The 23128-nt window shown below is 50.0% G+C and overlaps 1 protein-coding gene across 22 annotated transcripts in view; it reads right to left on the bottom strand.

The window, feature by feature from the left end:
* The window catches only part of KCNMA1 (potassium calcium-activated channel subfamily M alpha 1), a gene marked incomplete at both ends in the record, with an annotated part of 741342 nt that overhangs the window by 520857 nt on the left and 197357 nt on the right, over positions 1 to 23128 (bottom strand). The window lies entirely within an intron of this gene.

Genomic DNA, 23128 nt, shown 5'->3' with positions numbered 1-23128 from the left:
CGATCCCATGCCAACCCAGTACGACTCAAGCCTGGGACATTTGCTGGAAAGAATAAGAAAGGTAATCCTTCCCTGAGAATGAAGCCACCACAGAGGAAACTAGAAATGGCAGAATACTGATGTCATCATTTGAACACCTGGATCCAGCTGTGCCTGAAATCCACACCAGACCTGTTTAGTTACAGGAGAAAATAAATTCCCCTTTGTAGCTAAAAATGTGCTTGAGGATCAAGGCTGACTTCATCAGATAACTGAGCCCCACATGGGGTCCTAAACTGTACACTTCTGAGTGCACTGTGCCCTCTGCCTAGAATACTCTTCTCCCACGGAGGGTCATGGCTTACTCCCTCACCTCTCTCAAATCTTTGCTCAAATAGCACCTTTTCAATACTTCTTCTCTGGCTACCCTTTTAAAATTCCAACTGTCTTCTGACAGCACTGCCTTTCTGCTTTGTTTTTCTCCAAAGCACTTAAAATTTCTAACACACTCCATAATTCTCTTACTTATTTCATTTACAGTCTGCCTCCCCCAACTGCTGAATCCTGAGTGCCTAAAAGAGAGCCTAAGTATATGGTTGGCTCAATAAATATGAAAGAAGGAATAAAAAGGGTTATGGATATCAGCCCCTCACTCACTATAGAGCCTGGGCTTAGGGGTTGCCAAATAAAATACAGGAAACCCAGCAAAATTTGAATCTCAACTAAGCAACAAATAATTTTTCAGTATAAGTATGTCCCAAATATTGCATGGGACATACTTACACTAAAAACACATTCATTGTCTAAAATTTAAATGTAACTGGGCCCCCTATTCAAATAACCACTGAGATTATTTTTGCAGACACAGATGTTTAAGAAGATGCCAGCAAAATTATGTTCATCATTTAAAATGCTAGAATTAACAAAACAAACTAACCCTGGGGATCATTGTGAATTGGAGTGAGGAGGAAAATCCAAAGGCAGAGGTGAAAATCTTGATCTGCAGTGAGTGGGGGTGGGCCAGAATGAGGAAAGGAGAGCTGGGAGGCACTGAGTGAGTCATCCTCCTGGGGACTTGTAGGCAGGCAGGAAGCTGCTCCTGATGCCTGGTTCTCCCCCCCCAGCCATCCCGACCCAGGGACGCTGGGCAAACGGAACATCAGTAACACCAGGCGCTCATGTTTAATTTCCAAGTGTATTGGCCCCTCCGGCGCTGGAATAGTCCAAAAGGAGGCCTGGGGCAGGGGCACAGGGGGGGCGTATTTGGGGGCCGCCTGCTGACATCTGTGGAGCCAGCTGCCCAAGCCACCTAAGGCCAGTCCCAATGACCTGTTAGGGCCCCAAGTCTCAGCCACGTGGAGACTGCAAAGGTGGGTGTCCTGGAAGAGACAGAGACGCTGATGCGTGGCACCCTTTAGTAACTGAAGGTGTAGATGCAGGTCCCCTGCCCGTCCCTGGTAAGATGGGGACCGTACTGCCTGCCCCATAGGTGTTGGCCGGATTAGACAGTGTCCAACAGCACACAGTACACGTTTCATGAATTAGTCTCACCACCTCCCTCTTTCTCCTGGAAGCGCAGACACTCTAGCGGTGGTTCTCAAACTTCAGCAGCGTCAGAACCACCTGGAGGACTTGCGAAAACACAGAGGGCTGGGCCCCACTTGCAAACCCCCGTTTCTATCAAGTTCCCAGGTAACGCTGCTGCTGCTGCTCTGGGAAGCCCAGTTCGAGCACCACTGCCTGTAATCGTTCTGACCTGGCTTGATCATCACCGCCCCGATGTGAAATGGAACATGAATCGTAACCCTCAGCTCGATCCTGGCCTCTCCCTTCGCCCAGACCGGGAAGAGATCAGGGCAAAGAGAAGACCCTCAAATCAGAGGCTCTTATGGCTCCTTTTGAGCAGTGCCTCCCAGAGACATTTCTGAGCTGGTCCAGGGCCACAGCCTGGGGGCCTGAAGGACCAGCTAGCTCTCTGCTCCTCAATCCTGGCTGACCCTGGAGGAGGGAATGGCATGCAAAGGGCCGGGAGTCAGGGAGTCCTCTCCAGTCACAGTGGTTTCCATGCGTCAGTAATTCAGAGCACAAGAGGTATATGGCAGATAAGCTCTCTCGCCAGCCCTCTTACCTACTGTTTTACAAGTCATTCATTATTTTAATTACTTTACAATAGGCAAGGAAAAACACGGACTAAAGAGAGATAATGCTCTCGTTATTATTTGCTTACACAAGATGTTGTGAGCATAATTAATTACTTGTGGAGGCAGGACTCGAGGTGGGGAGCTGGGGGAGCAGGGAGGCGAGCACATTGCAGAGCCTGACACCAGGCCACGTAAGCGCTCCTCGGCCTGGAGGGAAAGCCCCTCTGCACCACTGACCTCACTCTGGCCAAGCATCCCTCATCGGGAGCAGGTGTAACTCCTGCTCCAGAGAAAGGGGGCGGAGGCCCAGAGAGGTTAAGTGGTCTTGCTGGGGACACACGGGGTGGGTTTGGGGGGAGGAGTGGTAAGGAACAGAGCCCATTACAATAGCGACTGACCACCATTTACCAAGCCAGAACTGGGGGCCAGCAAGTAAAAATTAAGTGCCTCCTCTGCATTACCTTGCTTAGACCTTGTAATAAATACGACAGGCAGGTGGAATTATCCCCATTTTACAGACAGGCCAACTGAGAGCAGGTATTTCTCGGGGGAAGGCACACAGAGCCTGAGAACTCGGGCTGGAAGCAGCAAGCCCATCTGGCCTTAGGTCTGCTCTGCCACTTACAAGCTGGCCACCTGGGACATGTTAGCTCACAAGCTCAGCCTCCTGCATGTGAAATGGGGACAGGCATGCAGACCCCAGGAAGGTGGTGGTGAAGCTTATGTGAGGTAAGCAATGCACTAGTGCTCAGCACAGGGCTTGGGGCGTGATAGTTACAGCTGCTGTGGGACGGGTTGGCTCCAAGGATATTCAGTCAAAACCGCGCCGTCAACTGGGGGCTCTGTGAGGGACACCGTAATAAATAATTACAGAACAGAGGATAAATGAGCGTCGATTCTAACAGCTATGAGGCTTCAACTAGGTAACAGGCCACCAGGAGGTAAGATGCCCAACTTCTGGACAGGTTCCAGCAGGAGCTGTGTGGCACTCCCCCAGGACAGTGGGGGCAGGGATTCCTGCGGAGAGTCACCCCTGGACCAAGTGACCTCTTAGATCCCTCTGACTCTAAGCTCCGTTAGACCAACTTCCTATTGTGATGAGGCGACTGAGGACCAGAGGGAGGCTGCCCCCCAGGTCCCAGTACACTGCTTTCTCTCCTGTGCCCCGCCAAGTGGGCGTCCACCCATCCCCACACCTTCCACTTCCCACTGTAGAGAAGGACCCCGCCACCCTGCCGGGAGGACTCCTGAGTTGGGCCAGACAGGCTCCCCCTGGTGTCAGGAGTGAACTGGCCCTGATTCCTGCTCATCCCCCGGGAAAAGAGAGAGACAGAGAGAAAAAGAGAGCGTGTGTGTGTAAGAGAGAACTCCACCAGTTACAGGCTCCAGCTACCCTAGCCTCAGACAGACCATCAGAGATTTTCTGAAACGGAGAAAAGGAGGCCTTTGAGGGAAGAGAGGAATAAGGAGGGGGGAGGAGTAGGGAACAGATGAGACTGGGCGGGGCCTGGGGATGTCCTGGAAAGCGGAGGTCCAGTCGCGGCCACCCTCCTGAGGCTCCGTCTTGCCCTGTCTCCCACCAGAGTGTTGTGCAAAAGAAGCCACAGCTGCCTCCTGAGGACACACTTGACAGTCTCTAATCTCAGTGCCAGACTGGAGGATGGGGAGGGCTGTAGGGTGCGGGTGCAAGCACAGGAGGCTGCGTGGACACGGGAGCAGGCTGGCCGGCAGCCCCCTGCCATCGCAGGCCCACACGGGCAGCCTCTCACGGGCCGGGCTTGGGCACGTGGCCTCACCCCTTCTTGCCTTCTCGCCGTCCCCCTCAGTGACTTCTGACATGACCACGGAGGGCCTCGCCCCTACTATGTCCCCTGCGGCCAAAGGCCTGACTGGACCACAGTCACCTGCCAGGCGCTCACTGTCCACAGCACGTACCTGTTGGATGTTTGGGCATTTCCCCCGAAGCACCAGGTCGAAGACCAAAGCCTGAGAAGGAACCTCAGCCATGCCTTCAGATGCCAACCCCGAATACAGAGGGCCTGGAGGGAAGTCACAGCCCAGTGCCACCCTGCCTACCTGGGAACCACCAAGCCAAGACACAAACCCCCAGTTGGCTCCATTTCTCTTCCCGCTTTTTGCCTCCCCAAGAGGATGATTCCACCAAACCTAGCCCAAGGGAACCCATCACTCCCAAGCAGATCCCTGCCTCGCCAGCCTGCAATCTGGAGCCCAAGTGTTCCCAGGGCCAGCGGAAACCTCCACCTGGCCTGGTATGGGGGGTTGGGTGTGGGAGCCCCACAGGGCAACACGTCTCATCTTCAAACGTCCCAGCTTTCCCCAGCAGTGGGAGCTGCCCTGGTCCAGCGTGGGAGAGCAGGCCTGTGCTAACGCCAGGACCCCACCGCTTCTGGTCCTCAGATCCAGGCTGTCTTGCTGTCTCTCTGTCTCTCTCCCTTCCTTCACTGGACCCAGTATACTGGGAGCCTCAAGTCTGTGGTGTGGTAGGAAGAGCTCTGAGGATCAAAAGATACCCAAGTCCAGATTCTCTAGACGGCCTTGGACAAGTCATTTCATTTCTCAAAGCCTCTTCTGTAAATAGGGATACATCCCGCCATATAATCTGGGGTAAGGTGGAGCACAGCACTTTCTGAAAGTACCAACTTCTTTATGAAGGGTGGGCAAAGATGGCATCATGGCTCAACTCTCAGATCCCCACCTGCCTGCACCTTGCTGGGCAGGGCCTGGTTATCTCCCTGGGCACGAACAGAATGTTGGCATTGCCAAGTCCTTCCAGGTGGCCCGCTGTGTTGGCCACACCCTCCCTATGAGTCTCTGCCACTCCTGCCCAGCTGGGCTCACTCACCCCCAGGTGCCAAGGCCACCCTGGGCACCGCACCTGTAGGAATGGAGGAGGATTCCAGAGTCACCTTGATCATCCCTGCTGAGGCCACCCGCTCCCTGCAAAGCTCCAAGTCTGCCTCGGGTTTAGTTACATGTCAGTTAGAAAGGGAAGTTGTTTAATCAGTGATTGCCTGGGAGGAGAACCACGCTTCAAAATGTAAGTCAGATCATGTCGCTGCCATGCCGACCCCCTCCTGGGGTTTCTCATCCCAGTCGAAGGACAAGCCGTAGACTTCACACAGTGCAACCCCTTAATCTGCCCGCTCCTGCCGTCATCCTACAAGCCTCCCACTCACTCCCTTGCTCGCTCCAGCTGCACTGGCCTCCTTGTGCTGCCAGAATGTTCCAGGCCCTCTCCAAGCTGGGGCTGACTGCACTGGCTGCTCCCCCTGCCCCAGACAGCCACGGCTGCCCCCTCACCTCACACTGTTCAAAGCCTGACCGTATGGGTGAGCACTTCCCTGCCCACCCCCCTTGAACATGACACCCCCAGCCCTCCAGCCCTCCCCGATCCCATCACTCCTCATCTATGCTCCACGCTTCTCCAGAACATTTATCACACCATCTGGCAGCCTGAAGACTTTAATCGTCACTGACTGACTGTAAGCTCCACGAGGGCAAGCATTTTCGTCTCTTTTGTTCACCGCTGTATCCTCAACAATGAAACATTACGAGCTCAGACTAAGTAAGGACTTGATACATCTTGGTGAAAGGTAGGAAAGAAGGGGGAAGGAGGGATGGAGAGGAGGAAGGAGGGAGGGAGGAGGGAGGGAGGGAGGGAAGGAGAGCTGTAGCAGATGGGAAGTCAGCTGTTGGCAAGCACGGTAACTAGAATAGGTAACATTACTAGTAAGTAATGATGGTAACGAAAACCAGCCACCGTTTCCGAGCATCATCACAGTGGCTCTACGAGGCGGGTCTGAATGTGCTCATTGGCAGATGAGGGGTTAAGCAGCTGGCCCAGGAAGACACAGTCGGAATTTAAACCCCGCTGTCTGACACCAAGAAGAGGCATGCACCTGAGCTGACTTCCTCCCAGGGATAACGCGCGCAGAAGGATTCCGGGCTGTCACAAAGTGCCCAGGAGAGGCTTATTACCATCAGGAACTCTTAATTCTGCTGCGTGTACTGCAGAGACCCTTCTTCGAGGTCCCTGTGCCTTAAGAGGGTGGTTAAAACAAGGACAGAGGAACACGGTTCTTTTTCTCTACCAAGAACCGGCTTGGAACCAAAAACCACCCTTCGTGGAGCAGAGCAGCAGATGGGAAATGAACGTGGTCTCTTGCTCAGCACTGAGGTTCTCTACACAGATGCTGCTGAAGGACGAGATGGCTTCCCGGCTTCCCTCATGCCATCTGCATCCTTAACAGGGAATCCTGGCCCGAGACTGCAGGGCCCGGGGCACCCGAGGGGTGGGGCACTCAGGGCGACCAGAGCCTCTCCCGTCCTTGGAAGCCCCAGGCCTGCACCTCTCTCTGCCCAGGGCCTTGGTGCTATGGGGCATTTCCTGGGTGCTCAACTTCCAGAGGGCTGTGGGGAAAGGAAGGACCCGGAAGCCTCCACCTGTCTTCCCCTTGTGTCTCACAGTCCCACTTGGTCCTCAAATCTCCCTGGTCGACATCAAAAAGCCATTTCTCCTGAGCCTGCATTGACGGATCCTGCTTCAGTCTGCCTGAGACCCCCAACCTCACCCCATCCCCAGCAGCAGCCCCCCGCCTCTCCCTGCCCCCCTCACCCAGCAAAACCGACCCAGCAGCCTGGTGCGCAGCTGCCCTCAGCTGACCACAAAGCAGGAGTCCATAAGTCCTCGTCTCCTATTAGAGGGATAGTAGCAGGGCCAGGAGCTCTGGGCTGCAAGTTAGGAGGCCTGCATTCTAGCCCCGGCTTTGCCAGGCACACGCTTTGTGGCCCTGGCCAGTCGCTTAACCTCTCTGAGTGAGCAGAGTCCCCGCATCTGGAAAATGAGGGGAAACAGTGGGTTAAACCCATAGTTTTCTGTCCCTTAGAGGCCAGCACTGTGTTCTGTCAGGTGCCTTAGTGGATTAGCAAGGGACGGCAGAGGCGGCAAGGCCCCTGGCCCCCATGAAAATCAAAGCACCACTACGTTGAGCCGTTTTCACCTATTAAGGTTCTGTACTAGACCGCACCTGAGTAAAGGGGTCTTCTGAGGAAGAAACGTTTGAAATCCACTGAGTAAAAACCCATAGGCCTGTTTTAGCTTTTAGAAGAGGCTCTATTTCATGGCAATGATGATGGCATCCTGTGCCCTAAGACCCAGAAACGCCTGAGCATCAACACCTATAAACCCATGGGGCTTCCAGGACCTCCGTGCAGGCCACCATCCTGTCCCTCAGCCTCAGGTCTTCACCAGGCCTAAAGGCTGGGAAACGGTCCTCCAGCCGCCCCGACTCCTTCCAACTCGGCCAAGAGGAAAACGTCCTGCCCTGCCCCCAACGGCTCCTTTCATATCCTGGAAGGGTGGCCCAGCCCTGGGATTCTCCCAGGTACCGATAACCCTGCACATGAGGGATTAGGCCGATTACCGCAAGCAGCTCAAGCAAATAACGCAGCATGTGGGCACCGCCAGCTGGGATTTTCACAGTGAGAGCTCTGCAAAGGGAGAGGAGGGAAGAGATAGGTACTCTGGCACTCAGGGACAGGGAAACGAGGCACCAGAAGCCTCGGGCCCCCGACAGGAACTGCCGTCAGCGGGTGGTGGAATCGGTTCTGCCCTTGGGAAGTTCCGATGATCCGACCTCTGCCTGTCAGGACGGAGCCTCCCCTGCACCTCGAGGCTTCCTCATCCAGCCCCCAGGACCCCACGTGCACCTGGGGCACCGCGTTTGTGCCAGAGGAACCCATCCAGCAGCTGCTGCATCTGCTAACTACAGGCCACACGTCCAGGGAAGGGGCAGGGTGACTACAGATTCGGGCTGCGGGAGCCGAAAAAGAAGCTCGGACAAAGCCAATTGCTCCGGGATGTCAGAAAACCATCGTGTTGCCTGGTAGGACACCTCGCCATCACGCGCATTCTTAGCCATGGCTTTCCAGGGACAGCGTCCATATTCTCACTTCTAGGGGTCCCCCGTGCTGTGTGTGAAGACACAGGTCACCGCGGAAGGAAAGAAGTGACAGCAGAAAAAGGCCAGGTGCCCTCTGACGAGTGGATGGCCATCTTGTGCCTCAGGCTTCCTTGCTTCAAACTCAAAGGGGCTGTGTAAACGCTCTGAAACCGCCGGGCCTCGACATCTGGACTGTGAGTCCTGCCCTTGCCCACCCCAGCGGTGTACGATGCTGGGAGAGGATGGGGGTCCTTTCTGGCCCTTCTCAGGGCCATTCTAAGCTGCTCCCCGGTGCCCTGGGGACCAAGGGGAGGCAGCTGGCTCTCAGGAAATCCTTGACTCCTTGTCTGTACAAGCCATGTTCTCTCCTTGGCAGTTTTACACCATCTTATTTAATCCTCAGAACAAGCCTGCAAGGTAGGAATGTTACGAGGCTCAGAGAGGTTGGGTGATTTCCAAGATCCCTCATCTTGCAAGCGGCAGAGCTGAAATTTAAATCCAGTCTCTTCTAAGACCGAAGGCCATGTCTTTTTATCTGTTCCTTGCTGCCTCAGGATAGGCAAAACGTACAAAGAAGAGATGGAATCTCCTTATAAAATGCTGTTTATTACTAGCACTGAAACAATCATCTTATACCCTATGGCTTCTAAATGACAAAATTTTGTAGTACGGACATCTGGTTATAATCAACCCTGTATGGAGAGGGAGTTGGAGAAATGGCCTAGGGGAAGGGGTGCCAATTTGGGAATAAACTGACCCATTAGACACCATATCCCGTGGTGAGACGTGTTCTCAAATGGCCACATCTGCTGCTTGAAATTAGTAAGTCAACCCATCAGTTCAAACTTCAGGACTGATGCATCCATCTCAGCCAATACACCACGTCTGCAAAATAAACATCTCCTTCTCAATCAGTTAGCTTAATAAAATGGGAACATGTAAGTGACAGTCCAGAATTCACTATCTGGACCTCAGAGACTTGGAACTGGATCAGCCAAGACCTCAACTCTGATCGCTCAGCCAGTGACCGGGCCGGTTCCGAGCAGGCCTGCTCACCTGCAAAGACATGGCGGTTGCGCTGCCATTCTGCAGGGCAGCCTGCCCTGGGAGCATGGCTCAAGAACCACAGACGCAAGAAAACCATCACGGGGCCCCAGTCAGAAGACGAAAATCACATTTGTTTTCCAGTTGAGGAAGCACTTGTAACCACAGCAGGCAAGTCTGAGGCAGGACCGTAAATTCAGAAAGAGTGATAATGGATGTAACTTTCTGAATGCCTTGTGTTCTCTTGGTTAATCCTGTTAACAAGGTTGCAAGTTAGGCACTATTATGCCCATTTTAAAGATGGGCAACTGAGGCACTAAGACTCTCTGAAGGTCTACGGTTAGCAGAGCAGCCTTATAAACCCCACTCAGGCCCATAGGCTCAATACAAATCCCTTTTCCTCGTAGGAAGAATCTGGCATTGTATGGGAAAGCAATCCAGTGTGAGTTCTTGTTTCAAGGAGAGCACTCAAACCCCTTCAAAAAATGTGTTGTTATTGTTTTTTGGTTTGTTTTTTAATGAGATGCATCTCAGAGTCATAGATCTACAGAGGTCAGAGCTGTGAGGGACCTGAGAACTTATGCAGGCTGATTCCCTTCCTTCAATAAGAAGCCTAGGGTCACAGAAGGGTTGGGGGCCTCTTCAAGGAAACACAGCTTGTTCATTTAAGAGACTGGGTAGGCCCACACATGGCTGAGAGACGGTGCAAGAATGGTGGGAGGCACAGGTGTTGTCCCCAGAGTCCGCCTCCTGGCTTCCCCTCGTACCCCCGCTATGCAACCCGGCACAAGTCACTCTACCCCATCCAGCCTCAGGGTCCTCAACCAAACAACGGGCTTGCAAATACCTTCCTCAGAGAGTCTCTGTGAGGAGCAACCATGATGATGAAGGCAAAGCAGGTGGTGAGAGCTCAGTAAACAGTATTATCCACTAAGTGCCGGAGTCTCCACTTATGTGACCTCGGACAATGACCTGCCCAAGATCCCACAGCTAGTAAAGAACTCGTCAGGATGGGAATTCAGATTTGCCAGACAGCAAACCCCATCTCTCTCCTCTTCACCAAAGTGGTGGCCAGCTTTGTTTCTAATCAAGACAGACTGGATATGCATAACTAAGACACATAGGAAATCCAAGACCCTCATTTTCATTAAAAAAAAAAAAAAAAAAAAAGGCAGAAATCTCCAAATCACAGCCAAGTTAACTAGTATGACTCAAGTTAGCAGGGAAAAGGCCGATGGAATCACAACAAGGGTGTGAACATGACTGGGGAACAACTGAATCCTACCCAAAGACGCAGAGTTTCAATGTCTGAGGGACCAGTTCATCTGGTCAGGGAGGTCACAGGCTCCTCCTCTCTCCCACCTCCTGGAAAGCAGCCCAGGACAGTTTGGAGAGTCCCCACTTCTGGGGAGGAGTTACTGAGAGAGAGACAGTGGAAGGGTCAAGAGGGGAGAAGCAGAAGAAGGAAGGGAGCCCATCGCCACCTGAGGACCAAGAGGAGGATCTGGCTCCCCACAGCAAAGCATCCTGGGAGGCTGGCTCTCAGGCCCTCTGGTCCCGTGGTCCCCACAGCAGTGCAGGACAGAGTGTGGAAATGGAAAACAGCAGCACAGTGTAATGTGTGTGTGTCAGCGAAAGACAGCCAACACTCCTCCCCAGGGAAGAACTGTCCTTTTCCTTGACATTATGTCATCACTGCTTGGCTGGATATTAACATGCCCTTTGAATGAAATGACAACGATGGTAGAGCTGGCATTTGACAGTTTCTTTCTTGCCTGTCAAAATAAACAACTGGCAACCCTGTGATATTCTCTATGATTTTTAAAGTTTAAGTGAGTGCCCATGGAAAGTCTAGGGACCACTCACCTAGTCCTCATGCTACAGAGGGGAAATTAAGGCCCAGAGAGGCCATGCTCATAGTAGCCAGGCCCCCCTACATGGAGCCCAGGGTGTGTCTGTCAGGTCAAACAGGGACAGCCTTGGGGCCAGGAAAGGTAGGACCCAGGGGACGGAGATGAAGTCCGTCGGGGCTCCAACAGCTCAGCTAGCGCAGGCCCAGAGAGCAGGGGAGAACGGAATGCATCAGTTTTCACAGCTCAGGGTCATACCACAGGGTCCTGCGTTCCCAGCCTCACTGAGAGTTCTGAAGCCCTCACTGCATCTGTAGCAGGAAATGCACAGCACCTAAACAATCTCCCCAGAAACAGTGCCACTGTTACCACGGCCCCAAACCATCCCCTTAGCTTGCTGCACTCTTCCTCATAACCATTACCACTGCCTAAACATTATGCCCGGGGGTGCTTATTCCCCACCAATCTCCACTAGAGGGGAAGCTCCAGGAGGGCAGGGCCTTGGCCGGGTTTGCTCACTCCATATCCTCAGAGCCTGGAACAGTGGCCAGCACATAGTGGAGATTTAAGGGCATGTTAAAAAAGTGCTTTGTTTCTACTCTGTTCACATTTTCTGGAATCTCAAAATTCTTCCCAGTCCCCACTGCCCACGGCATACAACTCAGACTCTCACGGCCTCGTCTTCAGGCCTGCCTGCTCCTCCCCAAGCCCCCTCACCCACCAGGCTCCTCTCAGAGGACTTGGCCCTGCACAGCTTTGGGCCAGCGGTTCCCACCCCAGGGATGCCCTCTGCATTTCTCTCCAGCCATCTTCATCCTGCTACATCAAATCCCAGGGGCCCAGTGAAGCCGTCTTCCTGGTGACAGACCCCCGCTGCTCCCCCTGTCCCGACTCCAGTGCCCACAATACACTCCTCTCTCGCAACGCTGCACAGGCCCCGGCTGGCAGCCTTAGCTGTCTTTTCATCCATGCGTGTCAGATTGCCCCAAGGAGCCTGAAAGCTCCTCGACGTCAAGGTCCATTGTTTTAAGTATCCAGAGTGCGTGGCATACAGCAAGTGACTACTGAGTAAATTAAAAGTCTGCCCGGGAGGCACTGGAAAAGCAAGCCCTTTCCCGGGCACCACGGATGTCCTGGCTCCACCAGGCCAGTTTCCATGACTTGAAGCTTGAACAGGGGTGCTGACTCCCACATTGCTGCCCCTCAGAGCAGCTACATTTTCAAATACAAACACTAAATCCCAAACAAGAATAGATGTCATTGGGCTTCTGAGAAGCACACGCCTCACCAGGCACATCAGTCAAAAACAGATAAATGTTCTTGTTTACAAAAGGATTTGTCCCGTTCCAGGAAGCTTTCTACCACGATTTAGGACCTAATCCAATATGTGCCTACAGACCTCACCAACTGAATATTTTTCTACCTCTTCCCGTTTGCTGAACTTGGATGTGGTTTCGGCTTCAGGTCAAAAGAGCTGTTGCAATGAGGTCGTCCCCCACGGCCTTTCCCAATGGGGAACATGACCCTCATTCAGGAAACCAAGGCCGAGCAGGTCAGACAGACCTGGGGAGGCAGGAAGATGGCCAGGTGACCAGGCATACAGATTTACTCAGGACCCGGCAATGCTACCAGCCGCCCAGCGTGAGGCCCAGGCTCAGACCACCGGGTCTGCAGAGGGGCCTGTCTCCCTGTGCTCTGAGCTTGTACCCGCCTCGGAGGCCTGGCTGGGCTCTGAAACCCCAGGCTCCCCTGGCTTCTGGGTTCCCACAACCCTAGCCTGGATCTGGGTTTCCAACACAGCAGCCAAATACAATAGAGTCTGGCCTGGCTGTTAATGTGAAATAATGACAGTAATTCAACAGCCGGGGGAGAGGGGAGGGGACTTCTCTTTCTATCCGGTTCCGACAATTGCTTCTCCTTCTCCTTCAACTGGGAGTTAGGAATGGCGAGCACCCCAGCACTGCAAAGTCTCAGCTTTCCCTTGGCACCCCTGGACCCATCAATCTCCTCCCTGTGGCCTGGGACCCCCTCCAACCCTGAACACTGGGGAGAGGCTCAGCAGCTGTGAGAAACTTCTTTCTCAAAGAGGGTTTTTCCAAAATTATATCAGGCTTCCTTCTACCCCAGCTTGTCAGCGGGGGACTCTTTTGCCTAACATGGTTGAAGAATGTCTTAGAAACTGGTGTGATCCAGTCTGGCTTCAGATGAGGTTTTCCACCCAGACAGAGGACACCAAGTGTCTGGACGTGGCGGCTTGCGACCCCCCGGGGCACCCACACCCTTTCCCTGTCTCCGGACCTCTGTCAGGAGGGCACACTTGACAAAGTAGCAGGTCCAGCCCAAAGATGAAGTCAGAAATAGTCAACAGGAAAAAGTCAAAGCAAAGCGTGTGCAACCCACATACTTGGGGACACAGGGGCCTCCCTCCCCACAGCAGCCCTCCCTATGCCCCCAGTTTTCTGAATCTGCAAATCTAATTGCGATGCACTCAGTATAAATATTGAAGAGCTACTGGGGAAAGTGATTCAAGAACTGAAATCTCAAAAGGCACACACCTTTCTCCTGGAAGACAGGGCAAAGCCTTTCAGCCCTCTCTTCCGATGGAATTTGTTTTTCCCCTCGTGCCTATTCAGATGGGCCTCCTTCCACAGATCCAAACTCTAATCAGAGAGGCGCCCAAGGCCACTGTTAGAAAAAGCAGTTGGCAAACAATGTCGGAAGGCTGCAAGTCAAGTCTGTTAGTGAATTATTACTGAACTCTTAGTTCTGCTATATTCTCACCTGAGGACCCACAATCTCCCCTGGACCAAAAGCAACATTCTCTCCCTCCGTTAGTGCTCCAGCTACCAAGCTGAGCTGTGGCTGCACCAGGTGGGCACCGGGAGAAAGGTAACACGAGAGAGGAAGCGTCTTTTAAATCTCAGAAGTCTCTTACTATAAGGATCTAACAACTGCAAGGAGAGAAGAGCCCTACAGGATGGGAGCTCCTGCCTGAGTGCTGTGGCCATCACCTGAGCCAGCATCCTGCGAGCCCACGTTTCCATAACAACTGTCAGCCGGGCCCCTAGAACTCATGGAGACGGGACCTCCTTTGTGTGGGCAGCTCTGGAAGAAAGGTCAGATGGTTGCCTGAATCCCCAAGCTCTGTTTTTCTTCCTCTGCAGCTGATTTTCTGACCAGAAGCTAGACAGAGAGCTGTTACTAGGATTTCTTAGCATTGATGCATCAAAGGGGAGAAGCCAGACAAGGAGAAGGGACCCATGGGGAAGATTCTGGGGACACCGGCATATTCTATTTCTTGACCCAGCTGGTTACATAAATTTTCTCATGATTATTCACTTTTATTACTTTCATGTTTTATACACCTTTCTGTATATTTGTTGTATTTCACAATTTTTGAGAAGTCTTTTAAAAATAAATCAGCCAAACTGTTCTTAAGGGACCTGTCATCATCACCCACATGTATTAAGTATGTGCTGGCACAGGATAGAAGACTCAGACTGCAAATAACCCTGTGTCACAGCCCTGAACAACAGGACCAAGAGCCAGAAAGAATTCACTGAAAGTCCTTGTCAGCTGCACCATTTGAGAAAATATCTGCAAACGATGTGACTGATAAGTGATTAATTTCCAAAATATACAAACAGCTCATACATCTCAATATCAAAACAAGCAAAAAGCCCAAGCAAAAAATGAGCAGAAGCCTAAATAGACATTTCTCCAAAGAAGACATACAGATGGCCAAAAGGCACATGAAAAGACGCTTAACATCACGGATAACTAGAAAAAGGCAAACCAAAACCACAGTGAGGTACCACCTCACACCAGTCAGAATGGCCAGAATCATCAAAAAGTCTACAAGTAACAAATGCTAGAGACGGTGTGGAGAAAAGGGAACCCTCCTACACTGTTAGTGGGAACGTAAGTTGGTGCAGCCACTATGGAGAACAGTGTGGAGGTTCCTTTAAAAACTAAGAAGAGAGTTACCATATGATCCAGCAATTCCAATCCTGGGCATATATCTGGAAAAGATGAAAACTCTAATTCAAAAATATACATGCACCCCAATGTTCACTGCAGCACTATTTACAATAGCTAAGACATGGAAGCCACCTAAATGTCCACTGACAGAGAAATGGATAAAGAAGATGTGGTACATATATACAATGGAATATTACTCAGCCATAAAAAAGAATGAAATAATGCCATTTGCAGCAACATGGATGGACCTAGAGATTATCATACTAAGTAAATTGGACAGAGAAAGATAAATATCATATGATATCACTTATATGTGGAATCTAAAAAAAGATACAAATGAACATACTTACAAAACAGAAATCAGAAACAGACTCAGACATAGAAAAACTTATGGTTACCAAAGGGGAAAGAAGGGGGGTTAAACTAGGAGTTTGAGATTAATAGACACACACTATATATAAAATAGATAAGCAACAAAGACCTGTATGACACAGGGAACTACGTTCAATCTCTTGTAATAAACTATAATGAAAAGAATCTGAAAAATAATATGTATTTATAACTAAATCACTTTGTTGTACACCTGAAATTAATACAACATTGTAAATCAACTATACTTCAATAAAAAGTTGTTTGTTTTGAAAAAAGAAAGGAGGAAGGGAGGGAGGAAGAAAGAGACAGAGAGAGAGACAGAGAGAGAAAGAGAGAGGAAGGAAGGAGGGAGGGAAGGAGGGAGGGAGCGAGGAAGGATGAGAAAGTCCTTGGTCTTGAGGCACAGCCGGGGCAGGCACCCCCCAGAAGAAGAAAGTCGAAGCAGAGATGAAGCACAGTCAGACCAGCCATAGGATGAATGGGCTAGGAACCCCCACCCCCTAGAGGACTTACTGATACAAGAGTTTGCTCTGTTGACTCGAGGCAAGGGGCTGAGCCTGTAAACAAGGTCGTGGGGAGGGGGTGTGTTTTTATCCTTTATACCTGCCTTGGGAGGTCATGAAATGAGGTACGCAAGGCCCCTGGTCATCAGAGAAAGACAGAGCCTTCCCTTGCCCTGCCGATTCACTCCTGAGAGTTGCTCACGGTCTCAGCACAGCCTCAATTAAGGTGGCAAGAACATTAAAGTAATCAGGAGTCTGGGTCAAGTTCCAAGCCAGATCAGGAGCCTCAGGACCACCTCTTCACCCTCCATAAGCCTCCACTCATCACTCATTCCAGCCACATTGCTCCCCAAGCCCTTCCCCGTACACACCTCACACTGTCACCAGTCCACTGTTTTGCTCCAGTTGGATTGATTACATCTCCCCACCTTTCCAAATCCTGCACATTCTTCAAGACTCTTTTAAAGCCACTTCCACCACGAAACCTCTCCAGATCGCTTCTTCAGAATTAACACCTCCCAGCGATGCTCGGTCGACCCTTACTCTCTGTCCCCTCAGAGTATGACTTGTTCCTTTGGTTACCAGCCCTCATCATGTTCGAGTATCCATCCTTCCTCCCAACTAAGAATCTTGAGGTCAGATACCTGGTCATATCAATTTTCACATCTACAGAATATATATATATTCTACAGAATACACTCAATGGACTACATATATTATTAATTCTTATATCTATAGAATATAAATATATATTCTAGATAAATATCTACATCTACATAATATCAATATATATAACAAGAATATATGTATTCTAATTCTTACACCTATAGAATATAAATTTATATTCTACATAAATATATCTCTACAACTAGCACTGTTGACTCATGGACACACAGTAGGTGCGCAGCAAGCAATCGATGCTTATTAATAAATCAGGTCCAAGAGGATGCGGGCCAGCAGGTAGGAAAGCAGGTTCTTCAGGCCATCACGGAACACACAGGGCCCAGCAGGAGGGGAGTGAGCCTCACAGAAAGCGTCTGCATCTCAAAACCACATACTTCTCTCCACCTTCACCTTCTCTCTCCTGATCGACTGCTAAGCTTCATAATTATTTATAAGGTGTCCACTCTTGCTCCAGGGCCCCATTCATCCTCCACGCTAAGCCAGAGAGACCTCGCAAAGTTTTCATCACTCATGTCATTCCTGTGCTTAAACTCTGCTACGACGCCCCACTGCTCTCAGGGTAAAGTTCAAAATCCTCAGCATGGCCTTCAAGGGCGCTCTTGGATGTTCGGCTCCTGCCTGGTATCTGATCACGTATGAAACCACTCTCGGCCTCACCTTCCTTATTCTCCAGCCATACTGGACTTTCTTCCGTTCCTTCCATGAGTGGTTCTCTTTTATGACTCATGGATTTGCATGTACTCTTTCCTTTGACAACCTCCTCCACCCAGTCATATTCCAGACTTCCCACTCATCCTTAAGATCTCTCTCCAGAAAGCCCTCCCTAAGGGCCCCTCCAGCTCCACCATCAGTGAGGAAAGCTCTTCGGTCATGTGATCCCTGTACTCCTCTCCCCCAGAACACTCAAGGCACCCGCAAATACTTGTCCACAGCCTCTTTGCTTCAGGAGACCAGGAGTCAGCAAACTGTTTCTGTCAAGGGTCAGAGAGTGAAGATCTTAGACTCTACCAGAGCCTAAAATCTCTTTGGCAAACGTCCAACTCTGTCACCATAGAACAGAAGTGGTCAGAGATAAAATGTAAACAAACGAGTGGTTGTGTTCCAATAACATTTATGGACACTGAAATTTGAATTTCATATAATTCTCACATTTCATAAAATATCATTAAAAATTTTTTTTCATATCTTCAAAAAATGTGAAAACCCTTCTTAGCTAGCAGGCCATAAGAAAAACAGATGGCCAGGCGGACTTGGCCTGCAGCCTCCAGTGTGCCAGCCCTGGCACAAGTTCTCAGTTCCAGGGAGAGGGAAACCATGTCTTCACTGGTATATTCCCCCACCACAGGGCCTGCTTCTTAGAAGGTGATTCTTAAAAAGTCTGTTGAATGCCTTCATATGCAGATGAGAGCAGTGTCTCCCAGTGTGTACTCTACAGAACACCAGTCCAACGGGATGCTCTGCGCAAAGAGGACAGTTCTTTTATCAATGAAATTTGGAAATGCTACTGTTTCCCTTCCTGGAAATTTTCAATGTTTGGACCATAAAGCATATCAAAAGCTCAGAACCAGTCAAGGAGCTTGTTTGACTTCGACCAATACAAACTCATTTGACCAAAGGACTGTCTACTTTAACCAAAACATCTACCAGCATCCACAGGCAACCCCATTAGAAAGCACTGCAGTGAGGACAAAAGGTAAGAATTTAGAAGAATAGTTCTTGAACTGTAGCATCAGAACCACCTAGAAGACTTGTTACAACAGAGGTGGCTGGGCTTCACCCCAGAGTTTCCACTTTAATAGGTCTGGGGTGGGGCCTAAGAATGTGGCATTTCTCACAAGTTCTCAACTGACGCTACTAGTCTCGGGACCCCACTTAGGGAAACACAGATCTGAGAAAAAGGACCTTCAAGGCTTAAGTCCTCCACCTGAGGTTTCCTCCTCCTTCCAGGGACTCCTGATCGTCAGGAGAACCCCAACTTCTTCATCTCCTCACACTGGCAGAAGAAACCCTGACCCATCTCTCCTGCAGGCAGGCAAAGCACGTGTAGTGGGTGGCACTGTGTCCCCGCAAGATTTGTCTAAGCCCTAAACCCCACAGCTGTGAATATGACTTTATTTGGAAATAAGGTCTTCGGAGATGCAATCAAGCAAGCCCTTAATTCAGTATCACTTGTGTCCTCATGAAAGGAGGAGAGGAAAACAGGAAGGAGGACACCATGTGAAGACAGAGACCCAGGAAGAAGGCCACGTGATGACAGAGACAGAGACCGGTGTGATGCAGCAGCAAGCCCAGGAGCGCCGAGGATGCGCGGCCACCCCGGAAGCCAGACAGAGGCAGGAGGGCTTCTCCCCCACAGGTTTCAGAGGGAGCACAGTCCTGCGAATCCTTGATTCTGGACTTCCAGTCTCTAAAACTATGAAAGAATGAATTTATGTTTATTCCAGCCACCCAGTTTGTAGCACCCTTTCCCCTAAATACAGTGTTTCTCACTATCACAGATATGAGACACACACACACATGCACAGAACCCAGATGAAGCTCTGGCCGAGCCCTAACCTTGGTCGCTGTCCATGTGAACTTCAAGGGAACAATGGGCCTCTGTTCTCTGATCCTTTTGTCATCTCCGCATCACTGCTAGCTGGGGGGAGTTTGACTTAGGGTCTCTCTTTGGAAATTAGATTATCTCATTAGTATGATGTTTTGCTGGATTCCTGCCCCAGGGCTGGTTTTGGCCAAAAGCATGTGATTATTTTCTAGTCTAAAAAAAGAGTCAATGAATAAATTAAGGAGACTTGGCTTTCCCCCATCCTGGCTCCACTGGTCCCATTTCTCACCAGGAGACACTCATAAAGGGCTTCTCGCTGACAAATGTAGAGTTTTTTCTCCTCTGGGTCTGAGCTAGAAATGCCTTCTCTAATCGACATGGAAAGGTCCAAGCAGTAGATATTTTCACAGTCTGAGCACCTTGGTTTTAGTCAAAATTACACCCCTCTCCTTTTGGAAAAACAAGGGGTATAATCTTTATTCTCAAAAGAGGCAGACACAGTTATGTGCCCAATACCTTAGGAAGGTACCAGGAAGGGAATGTGGACACAGATTGTCACTGTTGATGGAGAGAAAGGGGACACCAGGGGATGGGGACTCTGTATTCTCAAGCTTAGAGGTGACAGCAATTAAAAAAAAAAAGAGAGAGAGAGAAACAACCAAACACCTTCTTTGCCTCTCCAATCTACGCCAAGCCAGGGCTGGCTGCTCAGAGTTGGTGTGAAATTGGAAACCTTCAGATATTTCACAGGTGGGTCACGGCCGTATTTTCTGCTGCAGCAGATCATGAGATTTTCAGAATGCTGTTCCCCCTCTATATCTGCCATATCCCCATCAGGGGTCTCTGGGGTTAGAAATGAAGGCCTGTATTTACTTATTCATTCAACAATTTACCTTTGCACCGCTCACAGAAGGAATGCTCACAGGAGGTTCTCAGACAATAAAATATAGCCTCTTCTTCCAGGGTGTAAGAATTAATAAGAATACATATTAATAAGAATATATTAACATATTTATTAATAAGAATACATATTAATCAATAAGAATATATATTCTTATATGTGTATATATTTTATATTATGTAGATATAAATTTATATTTATCTAGAATATATATTCTATAGATATAGATATAAATACATATCTACATCTAGCACTGTGCCTAACGAATATGCAGTAGGTGTGGAACAAGCAATCAAAGCTCATTAACAAGTCAGGGACCAAGAGGATGCAGGCCTAGCACGCTGGTGGGTCAGGGAGGCTGCCCTCTGGCTTTGTGCAGGTGGCAGGACTTCTGCTGAGAACAGAGCCGAGATCCTGGGTTCCCTGGAGCTGAGTCAGATGACTAAGCACCCTAATGATTCCAACTGTTCTCGAGGACCTTCCTCCAAAGGCAGGAGAGCGTTTAAAAATGCATGGGTCTCTGCTGGGCCACACTTCCTGTCTGGAATTCTCTTCACTACAGCACTTCAAAGAGGGGCCTGAGTCTGTCACGGGCTCCCAGCCCAGGCGGGGCCTTGCTTCTGAGAAAGAGAGGATGAGCCAAGCACGGGGCAGAGCAGGCTGCTGACATATCTCAGACCGCAGCACAGCCTGACAAAGCCGTGTGGGAGGCGCAGCAGCTGCAAGAGCCGTCGGGAAGCCAGGCCTCTTAGTGGCTGTGTGCGTCACCCCTCAGGGTGGGCCTGGGCACTCCACAGAGCCAGTGTGCTTCAAAGCCCTCCCTCTGCCCGCTGGGGAGAACAGTACCCTTTCTCAGGGCCAGGAAAGGACCAAAGCAGCCACATCTTCGAAGGAAGCAGTGGTGGCAGGCCAAGGACAGAATGTGTCCTCTGGGTCAAGAGCACAGGCTTCAGAGCCAGACTGACCTGGGTCTGGGCCCTGGCTTGGCCCCTCATTAAACACTCCACATCCCCATCTGTAAAATGGGCATAACGAGTCCCACTTCCCTGGATTGTAGGACATACATGGAAGACTCTGCACAGTGTCTAGAATATATTAATGACAAGAAAACAGTGGTTATGGATGATCACAATGGGAAGAAGAATATTAAAAAGTAACCGTCAAGGCCTTCTCAAAGTCTTGCCTTTGTAAAGCTTTCTGTTAGACACTCAAATAAAGCTCGTATGCTCATTTTTATATAACAAATATACATACATATATATATACACACACATATACATACATATATATATATACACACTCATATACATACATATATATATATATATATATATATACACATATACCTATATATATATATATATGCGCCAGGCATTGTCTGAGCATTCTGTGAATACTAACTCAATCTTCATAACTTTATGCAGTGTGTACTACATACATATATATATACACATATACATATATATATATGTGCCAGGTATCGTCTGAGCATTCTGTGAATACTAACTCAATCTTCATAGCTTTATGCAGTGTGTACCATTCTTATGCCCACTTTACAGATGAGAAAACTGAGGCACAGAGAGGTTAGGTGATCTACCCAAGGCCATGGAGTTGTAACGAGCTGGGATTTAAACCCAGGCAGGCTGTCCTGGGGTTCATGCTCTTAACCACAGCTACGTTGCACTGCTCCATTATTATTCTTGTAGATGTTGCCTGTTACATCCTCTTGTCTTCCTGGGTAGAGCGGCTCCCTCTGACTGGAAGGGAAGAACTCAAGGGCTAGCAGGGCCCTCCTCTCTGACATCTCTGAAGCCCCCAAAGCACCAGTAGAGCCCAGCTCAGAGTGGGCCCTCAGCTAACCCCTGCTGACCAACCTGCCAAGACCTGCTGTACCCTTTTTCCCCTTCAACCCATCCCCCCCCAGCAGAGATTCAAGGAGCAAACACAGCATGCCTGTCTGCGGAGTGTTCGCTGCATGCCCAACTCCCCTCCAGGGCGGTGCTTTCAAATTTGTAAGAAATTTGTTTTTCACTGTGACCCATACACATCTAGTACATAAGTAACAGCAACAAAGGACTCGTGAAAAAACATCTAACCTATTACATAGGACATACTTCCAGTATCTTTTTTTTTTTGCATTGATTGTGACCCGATAAATTGATTTTATGATCCACTTACGGGTTGTGGCCATGGCCTGAAAAATTCTTCTTAGGGTAGTTCAGTTCTAACATGTGCACATGCAATTTCTGAGCACACAGCAATCCTTCCCAAAACTGGAAAGCCCTGTCTACTTCGTGTGAGCACCACGGTGCTGTCACAGCCTAGGCAGGCAGTCAGACCCTCCCCAGAGCCCCGAGCCTGGAGCACTGAGGCCGCAGAGACCGGGTACAACCTGGGAGCTAAGGACCCGGATTCAAATCAGCACTCGTGGGAGGCATAGAATTAAGAGCATGGCTTTAGAGTCTGTGGAAATGGGTTCAAAGTCTAGTTACAACTTGGTGGGTTCTTAGCCTCCCATGAGCATCAGTTTCCTCACCCAGAAGTGGAGGTTGTTAATGTCTACTGCAGAGGGTGGCTGACAGGGTGACTGGGAGCGTAGATGGGTGGGTGGATGGGAGGGTAGGTGACTGGGAGGGTGGCTGAGTGAGTGACTGGGAAGGGGTCTGGGTGGGTTAGCTGAGACACAGAAAGCACTCAGCAAAGTGCCAGGACCCGTAACGCTGAATCGTGCTGACTGCAGTGGTGGGAGACCTTTGCTGCCCCGTCTGACACCTGACCCAAAACCTTACAAAGGCCTTCAGTCCCCCTCTCTGTGTCTCCATAGCTACACACTCTGCAACCTTCAGAAGAAAGAGCGGTACTTCCCTAGCACATGGTTAACACTCAATAAATGTCTGAATCAATTACGCAAGAGCCTTGGACTGACTCGCCCAACAAGTCACCCGTCACTGTTTTTTTGGAAAAGGTGTTTCATACAACCCACTCCAGGGCCAGTGGCCAGTGGCCAGTGAAGCTTGTTGCATAAATTCCACTCATTTGATCTCATTTGACATCTCTGGACACAGGAGAACGCTTCCCCCTCTAGGATGGAAAAGACAGAGATGACAGATTCCAACATGGTTTCCCCAAGGCCTTCCTAAGCTGCTGTTGGTGACAGACCTGGCC

Source organism: Leucopleurus acutus (genome assembly GCF_964270905.1).
Source record: "Leucopleurus acutus genome assembly, chromosome: 14".
Taxonomy (NCBI): domain Eukaryota; kingdom Metazoa; phylum Chordata; class Mammalia; order Artiodactyla; family Delphinidae; genus Leucopleurus; species Leucopleurus acutus.
This window is presented reverse-complemented; position numbering and strand designations above follow the sequence as displayed.